The 18,544-nt window shown below is 41.5% G+C and overlaps 1 protein-coding gene across 4 annotated transcripts in view; it reads left to right on the top strand.

Moving 5' to 3' along the window:
- Nucleotides 1-851: 851 nt before the first annotated feature.
- lrrc4ba (leucine rich repeat containing 4Ba) overlaps nt 852-18,544 on the top strand; it is a 35,031-nt gene continuing 17,338 nt past the window's right edge. Inside the window, exons 1-2 of one of the 4 annotated variants that reach the window (XM_031319029.2) lie at nt 2,967-3,066; nt 15,147-15,157. The gene's annotated coding sequence lies outside the window, so the exon portion shown is untranslated. Of the gene's footprint in view, nt 1,106-2,966; nt 3,067-6,267; nt 6,394-6,936; nt 7,058-15,146; nt 15,158-18,544 lie in introns of those variants that run through there. The other 3 variants (XM_035996949.1, XM_031319028.2, XM_031319030.2) reach the window with 3 other exon arrangements.

The following is an 18,544-nucleotide window of genomic DNA, read 5'->3' as shown; positions in this document are numbered from 1 at the left end:
ACCTGACCTTAAACCTCACCTCACTCCCCCTTTAATTGTGTACCCCTTATCCCGTTGGGAGTCTCACTTGACATCAATCACGTAATTAAAATAATAAGAATTTGGTTTCTGTAAAATAAACACACAATCTCTCCTCTGCTTCTTTGCCTCCTCCATCTCAGCATGTCAATCAATACACCTGTATACTGGATATATAGGCCTACCGTGTATATGATGGGAGCTGCAATGGCAGACAGGACTCCAATCCAATGAGGCAGTGCTGTACAGGTGGGGCTCAGCACTGTGTGCTTGAGCGTTGCCAAGGGAACCGGCCAAGCAGCAAATGTTCTCTGTAACAAGCTGTAAACACCACCATCATCATATTATAGAGATTATACGACCATATGGACACACGTGTGTGAGTGATGGAAAACAGAAAAAAACAATAACTGAAGATGGAAAGAAAAGAAGACAAAATGTGTAGTGTAGTCCTGAACTGCAACACTGTGCACTGTAAAGGAGAAGTGTGGGTTAATCTAGCTAGTTATAGTCATAACAATTGTGAAGATTATTATAATGATTAAAGTATAGATGCTTTTGTTTATTATATAATTTTATTTTAGGTGAGATTCATATTTAAGCCTTTGCCATGGGCTGTCTGGGTCTTGTGTATGTGCAACGTGCATGGTGATATGTCTGCAGATTGCAACAGTAGTCATTGTAATATTTTTGCATACAAAAATAAGAAAATTAATATTGAGTAAATAAATAAAGTTTCATATTCAATGCCCCAGCAGCAGCACCAGTAGCAGCAGTGTAACGTCCCCTCATCGTCGGCCAGTGGTTTCATCCACCTGAAGATTTCTGAGACAATTCTTATTACCAGGGGTGGCAGCGCAGCACTTGGAAAGGGTGAATCAATCTGAGAGAGAGAGAGAGAGAGAGAGAGAGAGAGAGAGAGAGAGGGAGAGAGGGAGAGAGAGAGAGAGAGAGAGAGAGAGAGAGAGAGAGAGAGAGAGAGAAGAAGCCACCGTCGGCGGCGGCTCTGCAGTGGAATACGCTGTTTTTTGAGGGAAGTGTTTTGAGCGCGTGTTTCAGGACTTGATCGCAACATCCTAAAATAAAGGTAAGTCTCCCATCACTCAGTGTTTTCATCGATGACATCCACACAGACAGCCGAGATGCACCTTCACGCGCTCTTATTCGGTTGCTTGTGGCGTGTGGGTTTGTGTGCGCGCGCGTCCGGACAGTTTGTGCATTTTGCTCCACGCGCAGCAAACTACTAATGCGTTGGAATGGAAATCCGCATTCATGACCTGATATGATGCGTGAAGTGTCCTCGTGTGTGTATTCCGGTACAGGCCTCCTCACTCACTGCGTGGCTGGTATCCAGGAATTACATGTATGACGAGACAGGCAGACGTGTGTGAGAGAAAATGAGGGGACATCAATTGATTTGCGTTATCTAATATATGTCCATATGCACAATTCAAACTTTTCTTATATTCTCAGCTTTGGTTTGTTCTTTTTGTTTATTTCATCCTTTGTCATCCGTTTGTTGTCGATACAAGTTAATCTAACCTTGGCGATAAGAGGAGCATCCGCTGTAGCACACGCTGTTGACAGGGCTTAATATTTGATCCGGTTAACGCGCAGCTTCCACTCAAATATACTCAATTAAATCGACCTAATCGGACCCGTTTGCAGTGTTAATTTGTGTGTTGGGGTTCAGTTACCCGCGCCGGCCCCCGCTGATGACCCCAGATTCGGAGGAAAATGCGCAGACACCTTGCGGCTTATGCGCGGTGGGTTAAGCTCTGAGTCAGAGCCCGGGGCCCCTCCAGCTGAGAACAAGGAGCAGATAGATTAGGACTGATGAATGAAGATCTACTGCCTCTATCTGCAACACAATGATACGGTTATGAGAGGATTTGAATGCTAATGTGCAGTGTTTGAGAGAAATCCGAACGGGCTGGGACTGGCGGGAGGAGATTGCTGGCAGTGTGTGTGCGCTGTGGACCAGCTGGATAATCTCCTGAGTTTTATGATAGGAAGAATAAGTTATTAATGGGGTGTTGGAAGGTGAAGTGGGGCACTGGGGCAGGATTAGACAAGACAGGGGAGGGGGGTAGTGTTGAGGTGTGTGTGTGTGTGTATATGGGGTTAAGGAGGGATGGAGTGGGGGGTGGGGGTAATGCTTTGTGAGACCCCTCCAACACTGCAAGTTTTTTTTGCAGATTTGCATGTGAGAAAGAAATTAGCTTAACGAGAATTTAAAGGAAATTCTGGAGGAGTGCTATAAGACATTTTTGTTTAACACATCACTGTCAGATGGGCGCTATCATTTTAAATATTCTGTTATCACCACAGGACGATTAATCACTACTGTTTTGCTGCCTGCATTTTATGTCCTGTGATTTCTATTCATGCACCCGTATTACATTTAACGCTCTTTACAGTACCTGTAAAGTTCTACACCAGCGTAGCTCAATGACCATGACACATACCATTTATGAGCCCTCACTTCACAGCATATTCATTCCAAAATAGGCCTGCAGAAGTAAAATTTAAGAGGATGGTAAGTTTTTATGTTGCCTCTAAAGATATGTATTTTATATTGTGGGCATAATGTTCAATAGTGAGCAAGTGAGGCTTCTCTCCCCGCAGCTGATCATGGACTGTATGCAACAGCACCAGTCACTGCAAGGCCCCGGCTTCATGAGTGGCTTGTCACTTGATATCACATTTAAAGGCAAGGTCCTCCAGCTCAGGGCAGCGCTTCAAAATATCAAGATGTCTCGCTGCTGCAAAAGCTAGGCCAAAATGTCAGTGGAATTTGTTTGTCTTGAACTTTGCTGTCCTCCCACTCCCCAACCCAAGTGTTACCTAAGCCGAAATGAATTTGAAGTGGGCCAGGTTACTAAAAGGCTGACATTTATGAGAACGCGGCCACTCAAAAGAAAACAAGAAAATTGTCTATTCAGCGTGAATTCCTACAAGCCTTATTCAAGGAAATTTGGTGGTGGAGAAATTCAGGGACAAGCTGTACTGAATTAGTAAAGGCCTGGAAGTAGAGGGAAAATATCAGTACAGTAGGTCAAATCTCCTTTTAAGTTTTGAAGGATCAAAGTCATGACACCTCTTGACCTAATAGGCATGTTAATAAAATTGAACAATGTCATGATTCACAAGGAAAGGTTAACACAGATTAGTTAATGGGTTGCTGGTGGAATGTTTTATTCAGTTTATTCCCCCTTTAAGGATTCTGCACCTGTAACAGGTTCCACTTCCAGACTGTTCCACTGGTGGCTTTAAGCTCTTTAATGTGGTCGACCAATGGAAAGACAGTTTGGCCAATTTTTGTAAATTCAAATGTTTGCCCTGTAAGAAAGCTGAAATCATCCAGCCTCCTTTTTTTTACAATTTACACAGCAGATCCACCTTTTATTCCTCAGCAGCTGAGCTACTGTAGAAAAAGAATCAGGATATCCTGAACTTTTTCACCAATCTAACAACATAAAAAAAAATAAAAAAAAACACAGAAAGCATGAGACCATCTTATTAATTTTAACTGTCAACCCCTAATATGAACACATAGGCACACGTGTCCCACAAAACCAAGCACTGACTCCTTCCTGTGTCGCAAATTAAGCACCGGCTGAGCGATTCCAGTCATTTGAGGAATCAGGCCCGGCTGCTCTTTAATTTCCGAGGCACACCACTTATGCATGGCCGATGAGCTTGATGAAAACAAGCAAGCAGGTTAACAGGGACATGGTAAATTACACCTGCACACCTGGCCTAGAGGGAAGGTGTGACTTTGAGATAATGCCCAGCCCCCCACTGCTCCAGCGCTGTTGGAACTATGGAGCCATTGCGGATTATTTCCAGAGGAGATGTGGAAAAGTCACAGCAAATCCTCCCAAAACAAGGTGGGAAAGGGCACGAGAGGAGTCCAGCATATAAACTATTACCCCCTAAAATATTGGCCAATGTCAACGATTTGTGCATCAAATAAAGCCAGGTTGCTTTCAATCTGGTAAAAGTAGTTTGCCTTTCCTCGTCCCCTTACTGTAAGGACAAAGGACTGCATTAATTCTGAGGGACGTCTCTGCTGCTACATTAGAATTCAAAGAGAGTAACTGTTGCCCTAAATTTGGTGTCTGTGTGAGTGTGCATTTGTGCATGCTTATGTTTATGCACAGACACTCATTTCGGTGTATGGGAGAGCAAGAGAGAGATGGAGATTATAGATGACACTAAAACTTCTCTAATCAGGGCAAGCTGGTTGCTGATCTCTTCACGGGGCTAGGGTGTCATTGATTGATGGAGGCACAACTTGCTGATGTACACAGGTTGAAGGGTGAAGGGAGAGTCGCTGATCAGCCATGAGAGGCAAAAAATTGACGAGCCCCCATCTAAGACGCTGGGATCATATCAGACATTTCCCTGCGGGTCGCCACGTGCCCATGCCATGCCTGAACGTGGGGTTAGAGATCTGAGTTTCTGTTTTTGTGCATGATATGGCACAATTTGAATCTCAGTAACCAGGGGGCTGGGAGTGCATGAGCACTGACCCATGCACAGCAGAAATGCTAAGCTACCTATGATGGCGGGGTGGATATAATGAGCCATGATTGGTTTGATTGAGTCTCCCGTCCACGCCTGGGTGTTGGCCCTTTGGGGATCATGACTGTCCAGGCATTAATTATTGAATAATAGTTGGAAGAATGGCAATGGTTAATGACACAAAATGAATGCTATAATCCATTGAATTGACATAATTAGAAATGGTGAGATTTCCCCTGAGGAATATATTCTCATCATGACCTAAAGTGGAAAGGGATGCCTGAAAAATGGACTGAGGCAATTCCTTTCCCCTCCCTCCTCTCATGAGTCTGTGAATGCGCCATGGGAGAGCAAGAAATATCTGATCCTGCGTTTGTGAAGAAGGTCAAAAGTAGATGCTCGCTCGCGAGTCATCGCATTAACTCGAGAGACTGAAACAGCCGGGACGCTTTATTCTGTTTGAAATAAGCTGGCCAGAGAAAGCGGTCAGCCCTGCGTGTCTGATATTGAGTTTGGCAAAGAAAAGAGATATTATCTTCTCCTGGTTAGATTAAGTATTAGTAAATGGGATTGGGTAATGAAGGCGGTCAAGCCTCAGTGACCACCATGCTTTGCAGCCACTGCCGGCTTGGCTTGAGTCTTGAGGGAGTTTGTTTCGGGTCAGTGATGGCATAAGAGCTCAATACAGCATTGCAGAGTCAGGCTGGGGCCTTTTCTCTGTCTGCCTCACTGACTGGCTGCGCTGGCTGGAGGCACAACAGTAGTGGCATACTGATGCTGATGATGATGACAGTATAAATATTGATGATGTAGATGGCAGGTAACAGATTATAATCCTGATATGACCAAACTGTGATGCTTAACAGTTTTTTTTAATCTCGTTTTTTTCACTCCTTGTGATTCAAGCATGACACAAACAGGTTTGGTTTCTACTGCGCTCTGAGAGATCACAATGAGATGCCTGGAGAGAAATGTGGGCGCACTGTCGCACGAGATGACACGTTTAGTCAAACGTCATTTTTTAGATCTGGTTGGAGCTTGTCGTATTTTTAGGGGCTGCGATGCGATGGTGGTGGGGGGGCACACTGAAGTCACGGTGAGATGGTGGCTCCAGAAGAGGCCGATGAAACATGCCAGCAGTGGTCCCTGGAGGCCGCTAAGAGGTAGTTAGTGAAGCTGGGCGTCATCGCTGCGATAAATCACAAATTCGGCCGTATGGTTAGGAAGATTACTCTCAGTACCATCACGTGAACCTTACATGCCTTTCCTGTTTGTTTTCCCATTCCCTGGACTATCCACAGTATACGTAGAGTGTTGACTCAGTTGTACTGCTTTATTTATATATTTTGCCCCTCTTGCACTTTTCTCTTGTGGTAGCTTTGATTGAGTGGTGCAGCGGTGAGGCGTTCAGGCTCAAATATCCCTGTGTGGGACTATTGAAACAATGGCTGTTAATTGGTATAGTGTGGTGTACTACTTGCCATACATGAAGCCCAAGTGAGTTCTAATTTGATCTTTTTATTGACATGGTGAAAGTTGGAAACCATACATGCTTATTTGGGAGCATTCCGAGCCAATGATCCTCTCAGCTGTGTGCCTGTGGTGACCTCTGTCTAATAATACATCAAACTGACCTGCAGATAACTTTTTTTTTTTGTCAGTTATCAGTCATTGCTTCCCTCAGAAATGTTGTTTGGAAGTTTTATCGAGGCAAAATCAGATTCGATCCAGGAACTTTCCCATCACACTGCAAGGTTTACTGAAGTGACGCCCCGCTTAGGCAGCTGCAGAGCAGGGCCACGGACGCCCCGAGCCCCCGCCGATATGACGGAGACACGCAAGATGGTGAGTGGTTACTATGGCAGGTTACTATGGCAACCTCAGGTCTCTGTAAGAGCTTCCATTTCACACAGCGTGGGAGAGAGAGAGAGAGAGAGAGAGCGAGAGAGAGAGAGAGAGAGAGAGAGAGAGAGAGAGAGAGAGAGAGAGAGGTGGAGAGAAGAACCTGCAGAGAGGAGAAGGGTGGAGAAATCAGCAGAGGAGGTGAGGTGTGGAAATAAACAAGCCTTAGGTGTAGGAAAGGAAAGCGGGCGAAGGAGCAGACGCGGAGGAGAAAGGCGACATCGAGGGGTTTTAAGAGGAGAGGAGTGTATAGGAGCAATAGTAATGGAGAGGTGTGAGTGATGGGGTGAGACTGAGATGCGAGAGGAGCAGATCGAAGGGCAGGAAAGACGATCACGTGGCCTGTTAGACCAGATCTGCACTGCATTCAGACGCTGGAATATGTGTGCTGCTTTGTAATGGTTCTGGTGCTACACAGTGTGTTTTCACTGTTTATCTCAAATTTTCTTTCTCTTTTCTTTTCCCTCCCTCACCTCTCTGATTTAGTTGGCACGGTGCTCAGCTGCGAGAGACATTGTGTCAGTCTTGGTGACTGGTCTCCATGGAGACGTCCATCAGTCAGTCCGTGTCAGTGTTTCGTGGGCAAAGCCTTATCGTGTTTGTCAGTGTGAGTGTTTATCTGTCTGTGTATTAGTCAGTGTGTCACTCATAGAGAAGGCTGGGGCGAGGCCTGAATGGATAGGGGCCAAGAGCGTAGCTTATCACGCATGCACGCCCACGCCATTTGTTTGTTTATTTATACATAAAACTGTATGGTGGTGCGTACAGTCATTGGAGCTGGGGATGCACAGACAGATGGACACATAATTAAAGCGTATCCACCTCTGCTCCACATGTTGCACCACACTGTCTGAATGTTTATTCCCCTTTTTTCACCTCTGAAATCCTAATTAAACACTAAGCCCTGTTACAGTGTGAGATCTGTTGCTGTACGCTTCAGAGTGTACTGCTGATGTTGCACAACTCCTTTTCTCTTCTGCATACCTTTAATGTTATCTTGTCCATTCTGTTAGGAAGGTTACTTTGGAAATGTAACAGCTTACCGATTACAAGTTACCCTATTTAAAATGTAATAGTATTGTAACTATTTCAATTACACTATTTCACTATTTCAATTACAATTTGTAAGTAATGTAATTTATTATATTTAATTACTTTTGATTACTTTTCTAACTTCTTACGTATGGCGATAAAATATAAACTACTGGAAATGCACCAAGCAAAATATGGTGATAAAATATCTCAATACACATAAGAAGCCCAGTGAGTCACACAGAAGGTAGGCATGTCTTCCCTACTTTATTTAATTACTGTAAGCTATCTTAATTTGCATACCAGGTAAGGTAGGCAGATGTTTCCTGAGGTTGGACATCGACATATTTTTGACGTCGATAGCATTTTGATCGCTGGCAAACATTCTTTACATTGCACGGGTACGTTTGAACCCTTCTCAGATTTTTGTATGAAATGTTTTTCATATTTCCAGCACTTTTAGCCATAGTGGCATCTCTCAGACAGCTTGAGAGGCAATTTAACTGTCAGACGGGCTGCGCTGCAAATTCAAACAGGAGAACCAATCGAAAGCATCCAAATAGCATCAAACTGTGGCTGGAAATGGTAAAAGAAGACATTGTTCATATGAAAAACATGCAAAGCAGCAATATAATAGTAATATTATTTAACATACAGCCTAGCGTTTTACAGATAAAATTCAGATGTAACCCCCAATGTAATCATGAACATTTTCATAGGTAACTGTTATTTAACTACATTTTTTTCCCCCCAGTATTTTGTAATTAAATTGCGTAACGCCGTTAGATGTAACTAGTTACTCCACAACACTGGCAGTATGCCACAATGCACAGCAACATGTCACAACATTATGTTACTGAATCATTACGATGCCATTTACCACAGTATACTGTGGTCTTTGCATTTCCTTTCTTTTTTACACTGAAGATATACAGATGTGTAGCGTGTTACACTCAAACAGCGTGAGAGGAAGCCACAGCGCCATTTGTGCAACCCAATCTCCATGACCTTGGCCTTGAGTAAACTAATTCTTGCAATGACATTACTTATTCTGATCCCCAACAAGTATGTCTGCGCTGTAACGGTTCTCATGTAGAGCGGTTAGGTCGAGTGTGTGTTCATGATGGAAGTGAGAGAGACTTGACTTAGTGTTTACTCTAAAAACTGCACCTGTTAACTCCAATGTGTTGCTGTTGCACAGCAGAGTTGTTGAAACTAAGCAAGTTCCCCGCTCCAATTAGAGAATCAGTGAGCTGTGTCCTGGTATGTGGATGTGCAGCACACCAGCCTCCAACTGTTAGATTTATACTTAATAATAAGAGTGCTCACTCTGGGGCTCTGCGCCACCTAAATGTAAATCTTAGCACAACAGAGCAAAGTGCAATAAATACACCAGCACCTTTTGCACTTTAATTTTTACAGTCACTTTTTAAGAGGCATAACACAAACAATGTGTTTTAGTCAAATATTTGTATTTTCAAGGTTTGTGTAGGAGTATTTTGTAATTGCTGTAATGCAACAGAAAAAACTATTTTCATTTGGATAAATTGAAAAAAAAATTTCACTGACACTTTGGATTATTGATGCATTAAAGTAATTGTTCTACAATCGCTTATGATAATACTGAGGTATATAAGCAGCATAACAATAGTTGGCTGTCAAGTTCACATTCTGTGTTTAACTAAATATATATGTACTTCTTCTGGGTTGGACTTTCTGACAAAATACCGTTGCCTGTGTGCTGCTTGGCAGCTATTGAATCTCTTGATTTCGGAGCGTCTCAACAGCACGTGAAACCATCATCAAGTCAGTGATATATGTTGCAAAGGAGTCTACACTTAAAACTGAATTACCATACAACAATAAGGTGGCATTCATAAACATAAAAATGATTTATATCGATTTTGATGGATTACTTTATGTGCATCAGGGAAATCTTTTTACATCATACTGAAATCAATGTAATCTAATGCATGGAGAATGTTTTGCAGCCACACAAGGAATAAGGGGCTATTCAATACATGCATCATATTGTGTTACCAGAAAAGGATACATGTGAAAAAAAAATTAATGGATTATTTCAGAAAAATTAAGTGAGAAAAGTTAATTTAATTGATGACAGATTTGTGTTTGTAAGCAAACCTGATGTAATTATTTTTCTTACCTTTATCTTTAAACCTTACTGTATTCTGGGAGGTGATAGTTATCATTCTCCTGTTTTATGCTACTGGTTGTATAAGAACACATTTTTAAAGCAACTTACCCAACTCTTCTCATAGATGTGGACTCAAACTCAAATCCCTGTGGCTTGAACTCTCAGACATGTAACTTTTTATCATGAGACACACTCTGAATGCAACATAGACCGACCCCATCACTGAAATGTCACCAAACACACACACAAGTACAGAGTTGACACGCCACAGTTTGACCTCCCAAAATAAATCACACACACACACACACACACACACACACACACACACATACACACACACACACACACACACACACACACACACAGATGCACGCTTTCTCCAGAGCAAAAAAAAGGAAAGTGGGGGCAGCATGAAAAAAAGAAATGCTGAACCAAGTCCTCGTCTCCAAAACAGCTGGGAGCAACAACCACTCGGCTCAGAAACACTGGGAAAAGGTTTTAGAGCAACCAAAAAATTGCGCAGTTTACATTGCACTGTAAATGGCTGAGAGACATTTTGATTAACTGCTGGCTTTAGCTTACCCATCAGCGCGCATGAATTGAGTGTATCAACACACTTAACAACCTTAAATATGGATTAATTGTTCACGAAATCGGCGTCCTGACCAGGCAGCGCCACAGAACGGATAGTAATAACTGGATTTTATTTGAAGTTGAGAGCTGGCGTAGTGAATGTGAAGATGTTAACATTAAAGACTTTTATCCCAGCATGTCATGACAAGTGGTATGAAGCCCACAGTTAGGGATTTGAACATGTGATGTAATGTCTGTTAATGGGAGTGCTTTAGCAGGGTGATGAACACACTGACTTTTAATCTGCAGCTCTTGGCCCCCTCTGAAGGGGAGGAGGTCCCCGCTCCTGTAGGAGCAATATTCTGAATAGATCAGGGCTTCTCTCTGCGTCCTGCATCCTAATGAGAGCAACGGCGCGTCTTTGGACATGTTGAGTAGGAGGACGAGGTAGGAGAGAGATACAGTGCAGAGGGGGCTGCAGTGTATCCTATTTGACAAGGATGAGTGGTGATTAAAATGTGGAACACTGAATGCTCCGGTTTAAGAAACCTCATCAGGATGTTGTGCTGTTTTCTAAAAATAAGCACTCATTGTAATATTGCTCCAATAACCAAAGTGAATACCTTGTGGCAAAACACACATAAAATGTGTGAGAGTAACAGCATCTCAGGCTGCATGTCATGTCAGGAGATGACATTAAGAAGCTTAATAAGTAAACAGGGAGGAAATGAGGAGGAGTTTCTGTCTAATTAATAGTGTATCACACAATCATAAGCTCAATTGACCTTCTGTACATTCAGTTGAGGAGTACAACATGAGAGATTAGCTCAACTGGTAACAAGGCATTATAAGACATCAAAAGTGCATTTACTACATTATGGATATGTTATATTTATTACAACAGGAACATGATATAATGAAACCGATGTGAGGAAACGTAACTTTTCGTTTTCCACGTGGAATTATCCTGGATGTCAGTGTAGTCTTCTAAAGTTTGTGATGATGATTTTGTTTTAAGGAAATATTAAAGAGTGTATAATCTTTTATTATAATGCAATTTAATGCAGGTACTTTATTTTCAAGTCTTTGAATGCATCTTGTTTCCGACATATTTCCATCCTAAACTGAATGTTAATATGTGATTAGAAGTAGCTGATGAAAAAGATGCGGGTATTGGTAGGAAATCCTTAAGTGCCACCAACAAACCTCTATGCAGAGAGTGCACAGCTTTGCCAAGGCTGCACAAGCTGTCAATTTGTACATTTTGTAGAAATGTTTAATCTGCATGTAGATCCACATATGAATCAAAATACACACAGTGATAGGTAATAGTGCAATTGTGTGTTGTTTTTTTTCCATTAAAATAAGTCCATGCGTTTATGAGGAATAAACTGAAATGTTCAAGAATGCCATTGCAAAATGTTAAAGAATTTCTGGATCTGCATTAAAACCCAATCGTTTGTTTCTTGACTATTTGCTCTTCCAACCAAATCTTAATTAACACACAGACAAATAAACAGATCTGAAAAATTATGGAGGGAAAAATCTTCAGTTCCTATTGTTAACAATCAACCCTATCTTGTCCACAGCCAGAAAAATGACATACCCAAAAGAGAATGGTTTCTGTTCTTGAACCGTTTGGATCACAGTCCTGATCCTGGTTTGTTCTAAAAGTAAGCACTTTAGAGTTTATTATCAAAAATTAGTCTCAGTGATACTGAACCGAATTTACAGAAGGTAAATGGTAAAAACGTAGGAGTTTTTTTCTCACCTTTTTGTGTGTGTGTGTGTGTGTGTGTGTGTGTGTATGTGTGTGTGTGTGTGTGTGTGTGTGTGTGTGTGTGTGTGTTTTAAATTATATTATTTTACTGGTTTGTGTTGTATGCAATAAGTAACTGTGCTTACAGACAATGTGGCCCAAATAAGGTAACAGACTTGTATACCGCCTGCAGCTTGTTCAGGGGTTAAAGTGGAATACAGTATTATTATCCAGCAAGGTGAAAAATGATTTCATTGTGACTTTAAAGTGTTCAGTATACTTAGAAGGATTCATAAGATTGCATATCTGTGCACAGGACTCTGTGCCTTACAGTTAAACATATCTCAGGATGCAGATAAACGTAGTGCCATGTTTGTCAGTGTTACATTACATCCTTGCAGATACATATCTCTCCTTCAACACGCTTCAGGTCGTTATACTGTGGGCTTGTTTCATCAGTAATAACTTGAAACCCTTCCCTACTCCCATTCCCCAGTTTGTCCCATTTTGACATACCAGCCACTTATTGATATCAGCTATCAAACACAAATTGAGTATATAGGTAGGCAGACTCAAATATGTTTCTACATAAACCTGTACTTGTGAGGAAATCACTGCGTGCAAATGGAGAAAAAGAAATCAATATCAAGTACAATAGTGGTGTTTTCACCTTAATCTGGCAGCGTGCTGGCACTACACACCCCTGTCCTTAAGTTATTGACTGGCATCATTGATTCACCTGTACTAACATCTAACGTCTGAATATTTCAATAACCTGGGGGGCTCCTTCCCCTGGGGCCAGACATGAATGATGTATAACTGAGGCAACACAAAGGACGTTAGTACGCTATTAGTCACACTGCTTACAGTGTGTGTGTGTGTGTGTGTGTGTGTGTGTGTGTGTGTGGGCAAGTGACGTCAGGGCTTCATTCACCAGCAAGGCCAGCTTGCCCGTCCAGCTTTCTTTCAGTGCCATGGGGTAGGAGGGTAAACACAGCGGAGGAGGCCAGCAGAGGACTCAGGGAAGGAAGTGGGGGAGTGCGGGACTTCCTCTCTCCCTTCCAGCACAATATGACACAGCGGTGTGTGTCCCCTGCACTCCCCCGACCCCCACAGCACCCCCATCTAAAAACTATTAACAAGCACCTTCTGTCATCGCACTGTATTCCCACCCCCATCCCCCCCTCCGCAATCATTAAAAAGAGAAAAACCCTCTGCGTGACTCGGCTACTTATGCACAATAAAACGTTTTCCATTAAATCAGGGCTTCTGTGTCCTGATGCAGAATTTCCCTTTTCATTTTTTAAAAGCCCCCTGGTCTTTCATCCCAAAGTCAATTTTGCCTGGCAGTTAGTCAAATGCTTTTAATGTTTATAAGTGCTTGTGAAGAGTGTAAGCTTTAAGTGTGATAGACTACCCTGAGACTAGGACGGGGCTGAGTCTGAATGAAAAACCAGGCTAGATGAGCAGACTGGGCTAAAAATTCATGCTGGCAGGGGGCAGACTGTGGACGGTCTGGATGGGATTATAATGTACCAATTATGGTGAAACTGTCTCTACGGCAGAATTACTTTCTGACATGACTAGGATGCTGAAACAAATGAAATATGTTTCATTGTATTGTTTAAATGATTTAATATTTGATTCAGCTTAGGTTGCACAGGTTATATTTAACTTGGCCTCTGTGTACTGTATGTTATTCTGCATGAGCAGCTTTTTTTCCCTGGTTGGGATGAACCAGATATTGCAGACTGAGTGAGGAGCGCCTAGCAAATGAAAATGTAGTGGTTGTTTTATGTTAACTAGCAGACACTGAGGGGAACATATTAGCACTGATTTATCATATCCTAAATGTGTCTGCTTCTTATGAGCTGTGCAGCATAGAGATCACATTTGTGATAGAGCAGCTCCAGCTCAGCCCGGGAAAGCCTGAAGAAATGAACGTCTGGGAAAAGGAAAGACCTCACTGCAGCTTTCTTACTTGATTGTATTGTGGTCCGTCATATTCCCTTCTAATAAGAAGCAGTGAGATGAAACTGATTTGGTTTGGCGCTTTGTGTTCAAATGCAGTTCACTGGAAGGGCCAGCCTCTTTGGAAATCAGAATCCCTTTAAAAAATTATGATTGAGCTGATGTGGAATTTAGAGAATGTTTGTCTGCTGGTCAAATGCCCTTTAAATGATGAGAAATCTGGAAACGTCCATGTCTCCATGGTAGACTGTTGGATGTTGCATGCTAACTCTTTAGCATTCACTACTGTAGTTTGAGAGAAATTAAGCTTTTAGCACTATGAAATGTGAAGACTGAGCTTAGTGTACTTTTAGTGCTAATTCACAAATGTTCAAACTGTAAGCGGCTATAATCAAAATGTTATATTGATAATGGATCACATCACTCGTAATGACGAACCCATTGAGAATCCTCAGCCGACTCTGATGTTCACCTCAGTTCTTCAGAGCTTTAAGGTGACAAGATGCAATTTTTGGCAGAAGAAATACAATATTTGTCCTCTTACGAATGAAAATTTGAAATCATACGCAATGACACGCAACATTGCTCAACTCAATACACTTTTACTGCTACAGGCTTACTTGGTCTAGTACAGGGGCGTAAATATAGACAGCACAGGCAGTGGGGTTGCACTGCGTACGGCGTGGGGGGGGCATAGACAGAGTAGGCCCTCCAATAATGTGCTGGGCAGAGAGTGGGAGTGACTTTCGACTGATTCAGATTGCCACCTCGGAAATGCACCTGTGTTCAAAGAACTCATGTTAAAGGAACACGTCAACTTATTGGGACTTTAGCTTATTCACCGTATCCCCCAGAGTTAGATAAGTCCATACATACCCTTCTCATGTCCGTGCGTGTCGTAACTCTGTCTGACGCGCCCACGCCTAGCTTAGCATAGATCCTGGAGGTAATCGGTTCCATCTAGCCTACTGCTCCCAATAAGTGACAAAATAATGCCAACATGTTCCTATTTACATGTTGTGATTTGTATAGTCACAGCGTGTACAAATAACAAGGTCACATGAGACACAGCTATCTTCTAACCGTATACAAACTGGGAACTATATTCTCAGCAACAACAACAACAGCGAAACACCTGAAAAGCACCATTGTTACTCTCTGCTCCTCACCACGGGGTGCTGCGAGCAAATCACTCTTCCCAAGTAGCAGAAGTTGCAGTGCTTCGCCTTTCTGAGAATATAGTTCCCAGTTTATATACGGTTAGAAGATGGCTGTGTCTCTGACCTTGTTATTTGTACACGCTGTGACTATACAAATCACAACATGTAAATAGGAAAATGTTGGCGTTATTTTGTCACTTACTGGGAGCAGTAGGCTAGATGGAGCCGGTTACCTCCAGGATCTGGGTTAAACTAGGCTAGCGGTGGGTGCGCCAGACAGAGTTACGACAGGCACGGAGATGAGAAGGGTATGGACTTATTTAACTCTGGGGCCCCAATAAGTTGGTGTGTTCCTTTAAATTGTTGTGGATTTTCTTAGGCTGATTTGTCGAATCAAAGAACCTTAGGGAGACCGGATGGTGCAATAATCTTGCAAAGATCTTTATTCAATCGAAAGGCCCTGAGCAATTTCTGTGCAGAAAAATCACTGTCCTTCCTTCAGCCTTCGTTTCTTATATACACATAGGCACCAAACAGGCATATGCTTCTTATTAGTCATCCCAGCAACCAACATCCCCATAAAAGGTCATTCAAACTCCTCATGCTCTTCCAATCATTTATCTAAATAGTTGTTGGAGTGACTCCTGGACATAGTTCTGAACTGATGCTCAAAACTGCACGTAGGCAAAAAAAAGAGGCTAAAAAACTTTCATATCAGAGTCTTGAGACCAGGGTCAAGAAACGTTGACACAGAAGAATGGGAAACATAGGTTAAACATATTAAGTTAAAGTACTAGATTAAAAAAGGAGTGTAAAAGATAAAACAAAAGTAAAAAAACTTTGCTGTTTGCTATACATGCCCTTGGAAAGGCAAACCCAGCTCCTTCATTGTTTTCTTTTTCTTAAATAGTCAGTAGCAATCTCTAAGAAAATTATAAGACCTATTTTGGATTTAAAACGGCGATTTTTGCTTAAAGGTGACAATTTTGTAGCCTGGTCCTACCAGACTCTGGTACATTTCATTTGTACAGAGAGTCTGGCCTCTCTCCATTGACAAGTGTTAACTTCCTTGAAGGCGGGTACTCTGTTGAAGTTTAAAACTATTGGATCTGCCCAGAGCCACTCTGGATCTGCCATAACCAATCGCTAACGTTTGGTCGTGACGTATGCAATGCGCATGTGCAACAAGAGGGGAGACCGTCAAGGCTATTAGCATTAGCACCGCTAGCAATAGCTTTAGCCAACTACTTCACCACTAACGGAGCGAGCTGGAAAATTAAACTGTTCCCAAACCCCGTGGGGAGGAGGGCCACAACATCATGGCCACCAACACAACTCAGCAAAGATTGTTCTTGCTCGGGCTTTAACTTCTGGATATTCGGCAGCGTTGCTGCCACAACGGACCGAAAGGCTTCGCTCGCATCTTTCTAGTGCACGTCCTCAACGTCATCGTTCTCAGCCACTCCCTCTGTTTGCTGATTGGACCGGTAAATATTTGACCGGAGAAAACCTAAGAATATACCGCAAACCCAGACGGAGTACTGAAGGGAAATGAAAATTGAGCGGAAGGAGGTAGGAGGGCAGAGCCAGGCTAACAATTTTGCACCCCTGTAATGAATAATATCCTATTTTCTTTGGTATTTTTGTCATATACAGAAATGCAATGATGGTTGCTAAGTAATATGTATCTTGATGTTGTCCAATGTCAAGTCTCTATTTGATCATGTGATGAGACGATATGATATACGGTAGCCAGTTTACATCTGTCAAGACTGACTGAGCACATCTGCAAGCTGAACGCCTAATGGAGTGTGTGTGTGTGTGTGTGTGTGTGTGTGTGTGTGTGTGTGTGTGTGTGTGTGTGTGGTGGGGTGTTTCCTAGCTTTGTAAATCCTCTTTACTTGTGTTACTGGTACAATAGCTTAGCATTTTAGCGAAATGCTAAAAAGTTAATAATTATTACCCGTGCAAAGGAGGTCAGTGTATATTTTGGTCATTCGATTTTCATTTCATAAACAGGTATTAAAAAACAAAGAAACAAGTGGTTATTTGATTTTCGTTTTAAAATACAAAATTTGAGGCACCCAAAAGGCATTTTTCCTTTTCATGGTCAAAAGGGGATGGGAGAAATTTAAAATATGCTTTAGTTGCTTTTAGTCTGAGTCTGTGAGATAACTAATCTTCCTTTGAATGTAACATGCAAATAAATAGACGGAAATAAATAAAAGTACCCTAAAATAAATAAAAGTAAAACATATAGGCTATTGAACTATAATGACTAATGCATATGTTTATATGTATTCATATTCATTTATGTATTTCATGATGTATTTCATAGATATATTAATGTATATTTATGTAAAGAAGTGCAAAAAACGGATGATCAGTCACTCAGGAAGTTACAGGCTGCAGTTTCCCTCAACTGCAGCCTGGGTTTAGCAAAACTGGTAGGCTACACCGGTGCTAGTCATGGATGTATTAAGAGAACGTGCTACTGCCTTGGAAATGCAACAGCCAGTCTCAGAATATGAAAAAACAGGCATTTTTTCATTTCTGTTTTCTAGTGATTTAATTTTTTGTTATATGAAATAGAAAATAAAAATCGAAGCATGTTTTAAATTTTCACATTCCCTTTTGACAATGAAAAGGAAAAAACGCCTTGTATTTCAATTTCAAATTTTGTATTTTAAAACGAAAATCAAATAACCATTGGTTTTTTTGTTTTGTAATACCTGTTAATGAAATGAAAATCGAATGACCAAAACATACACTGACCGAAGGAGGTTATGTTTTCAATTTGGTTTGTTGGTTTGTTTGTCAGCATGATTACAAAAAAACTACTGTCCCAAGTCTCATGAAACTTGGTAGAAGGGTGCATGGTCAAAGAAAATTATGGAGCGTATTCAAATTGGTACGGATACATAAATTATTTTTCTCTTTTGTTAACATTGCGAAAAAGGGCATGGTCTTGGTGGAGGTCTGCAAGTTGTCATTTGTAGCCCCAAAGGCCACTGTTCAGCAAGAGTTACAAGTTATAAGTTAGTTATGTTGTGTAGCTTGTTTCCACTGCCCCTGAATGGTGAAATAGTCAGTTTATTGTGAGTTTAAACATTCACTGGGCTACTGTATGTTGAGACAAAGTAAGCTTTCAGCATTACGCAAAGTAAAGACTGAGCTTCCAGTATTTTCAGTGCAAATCCATACTGAAAGTAGCCCCTGATAATTCAAAACATGTACATGTAACATGTTTTTTTTAAATCACATTTGATTAATTGCTAAATTCATTTTAAAATGATCACTATTTCCAGATTATTTTTTTTTTTAAAGATGCTCACCTTTAAAAACAATTTTGGCTAGGGACACAGTGAGTTGACCATTGTGATAAACACCCAAAAAAGTGTTGTAGTCCTAAAAATGGAGTTCAAAAGAATCTCCACAAAGATG

The sequence above is a fragment of the Sander lucioperca genome, chromosome 21 (genome assembly GCF_008315115.2).
Source record: "Sander lucioperca isolate FBNREF2018 chromosome 21, SLUC_FBN_1.2, whole genome shotgun sequence".
Classification (NCBI taxonomy): domain Eukaryota; kingdom Metazoa; phylum Chordata; class Actinopteri; order Perciformes; family Percidae; genus Sander; species Sander lucioperca.
The sequence above is the reverse complement of the archived record's forward strand: the minus strand, read 5'-3'. Positions and strand labels throughout refer to the sequence as shown.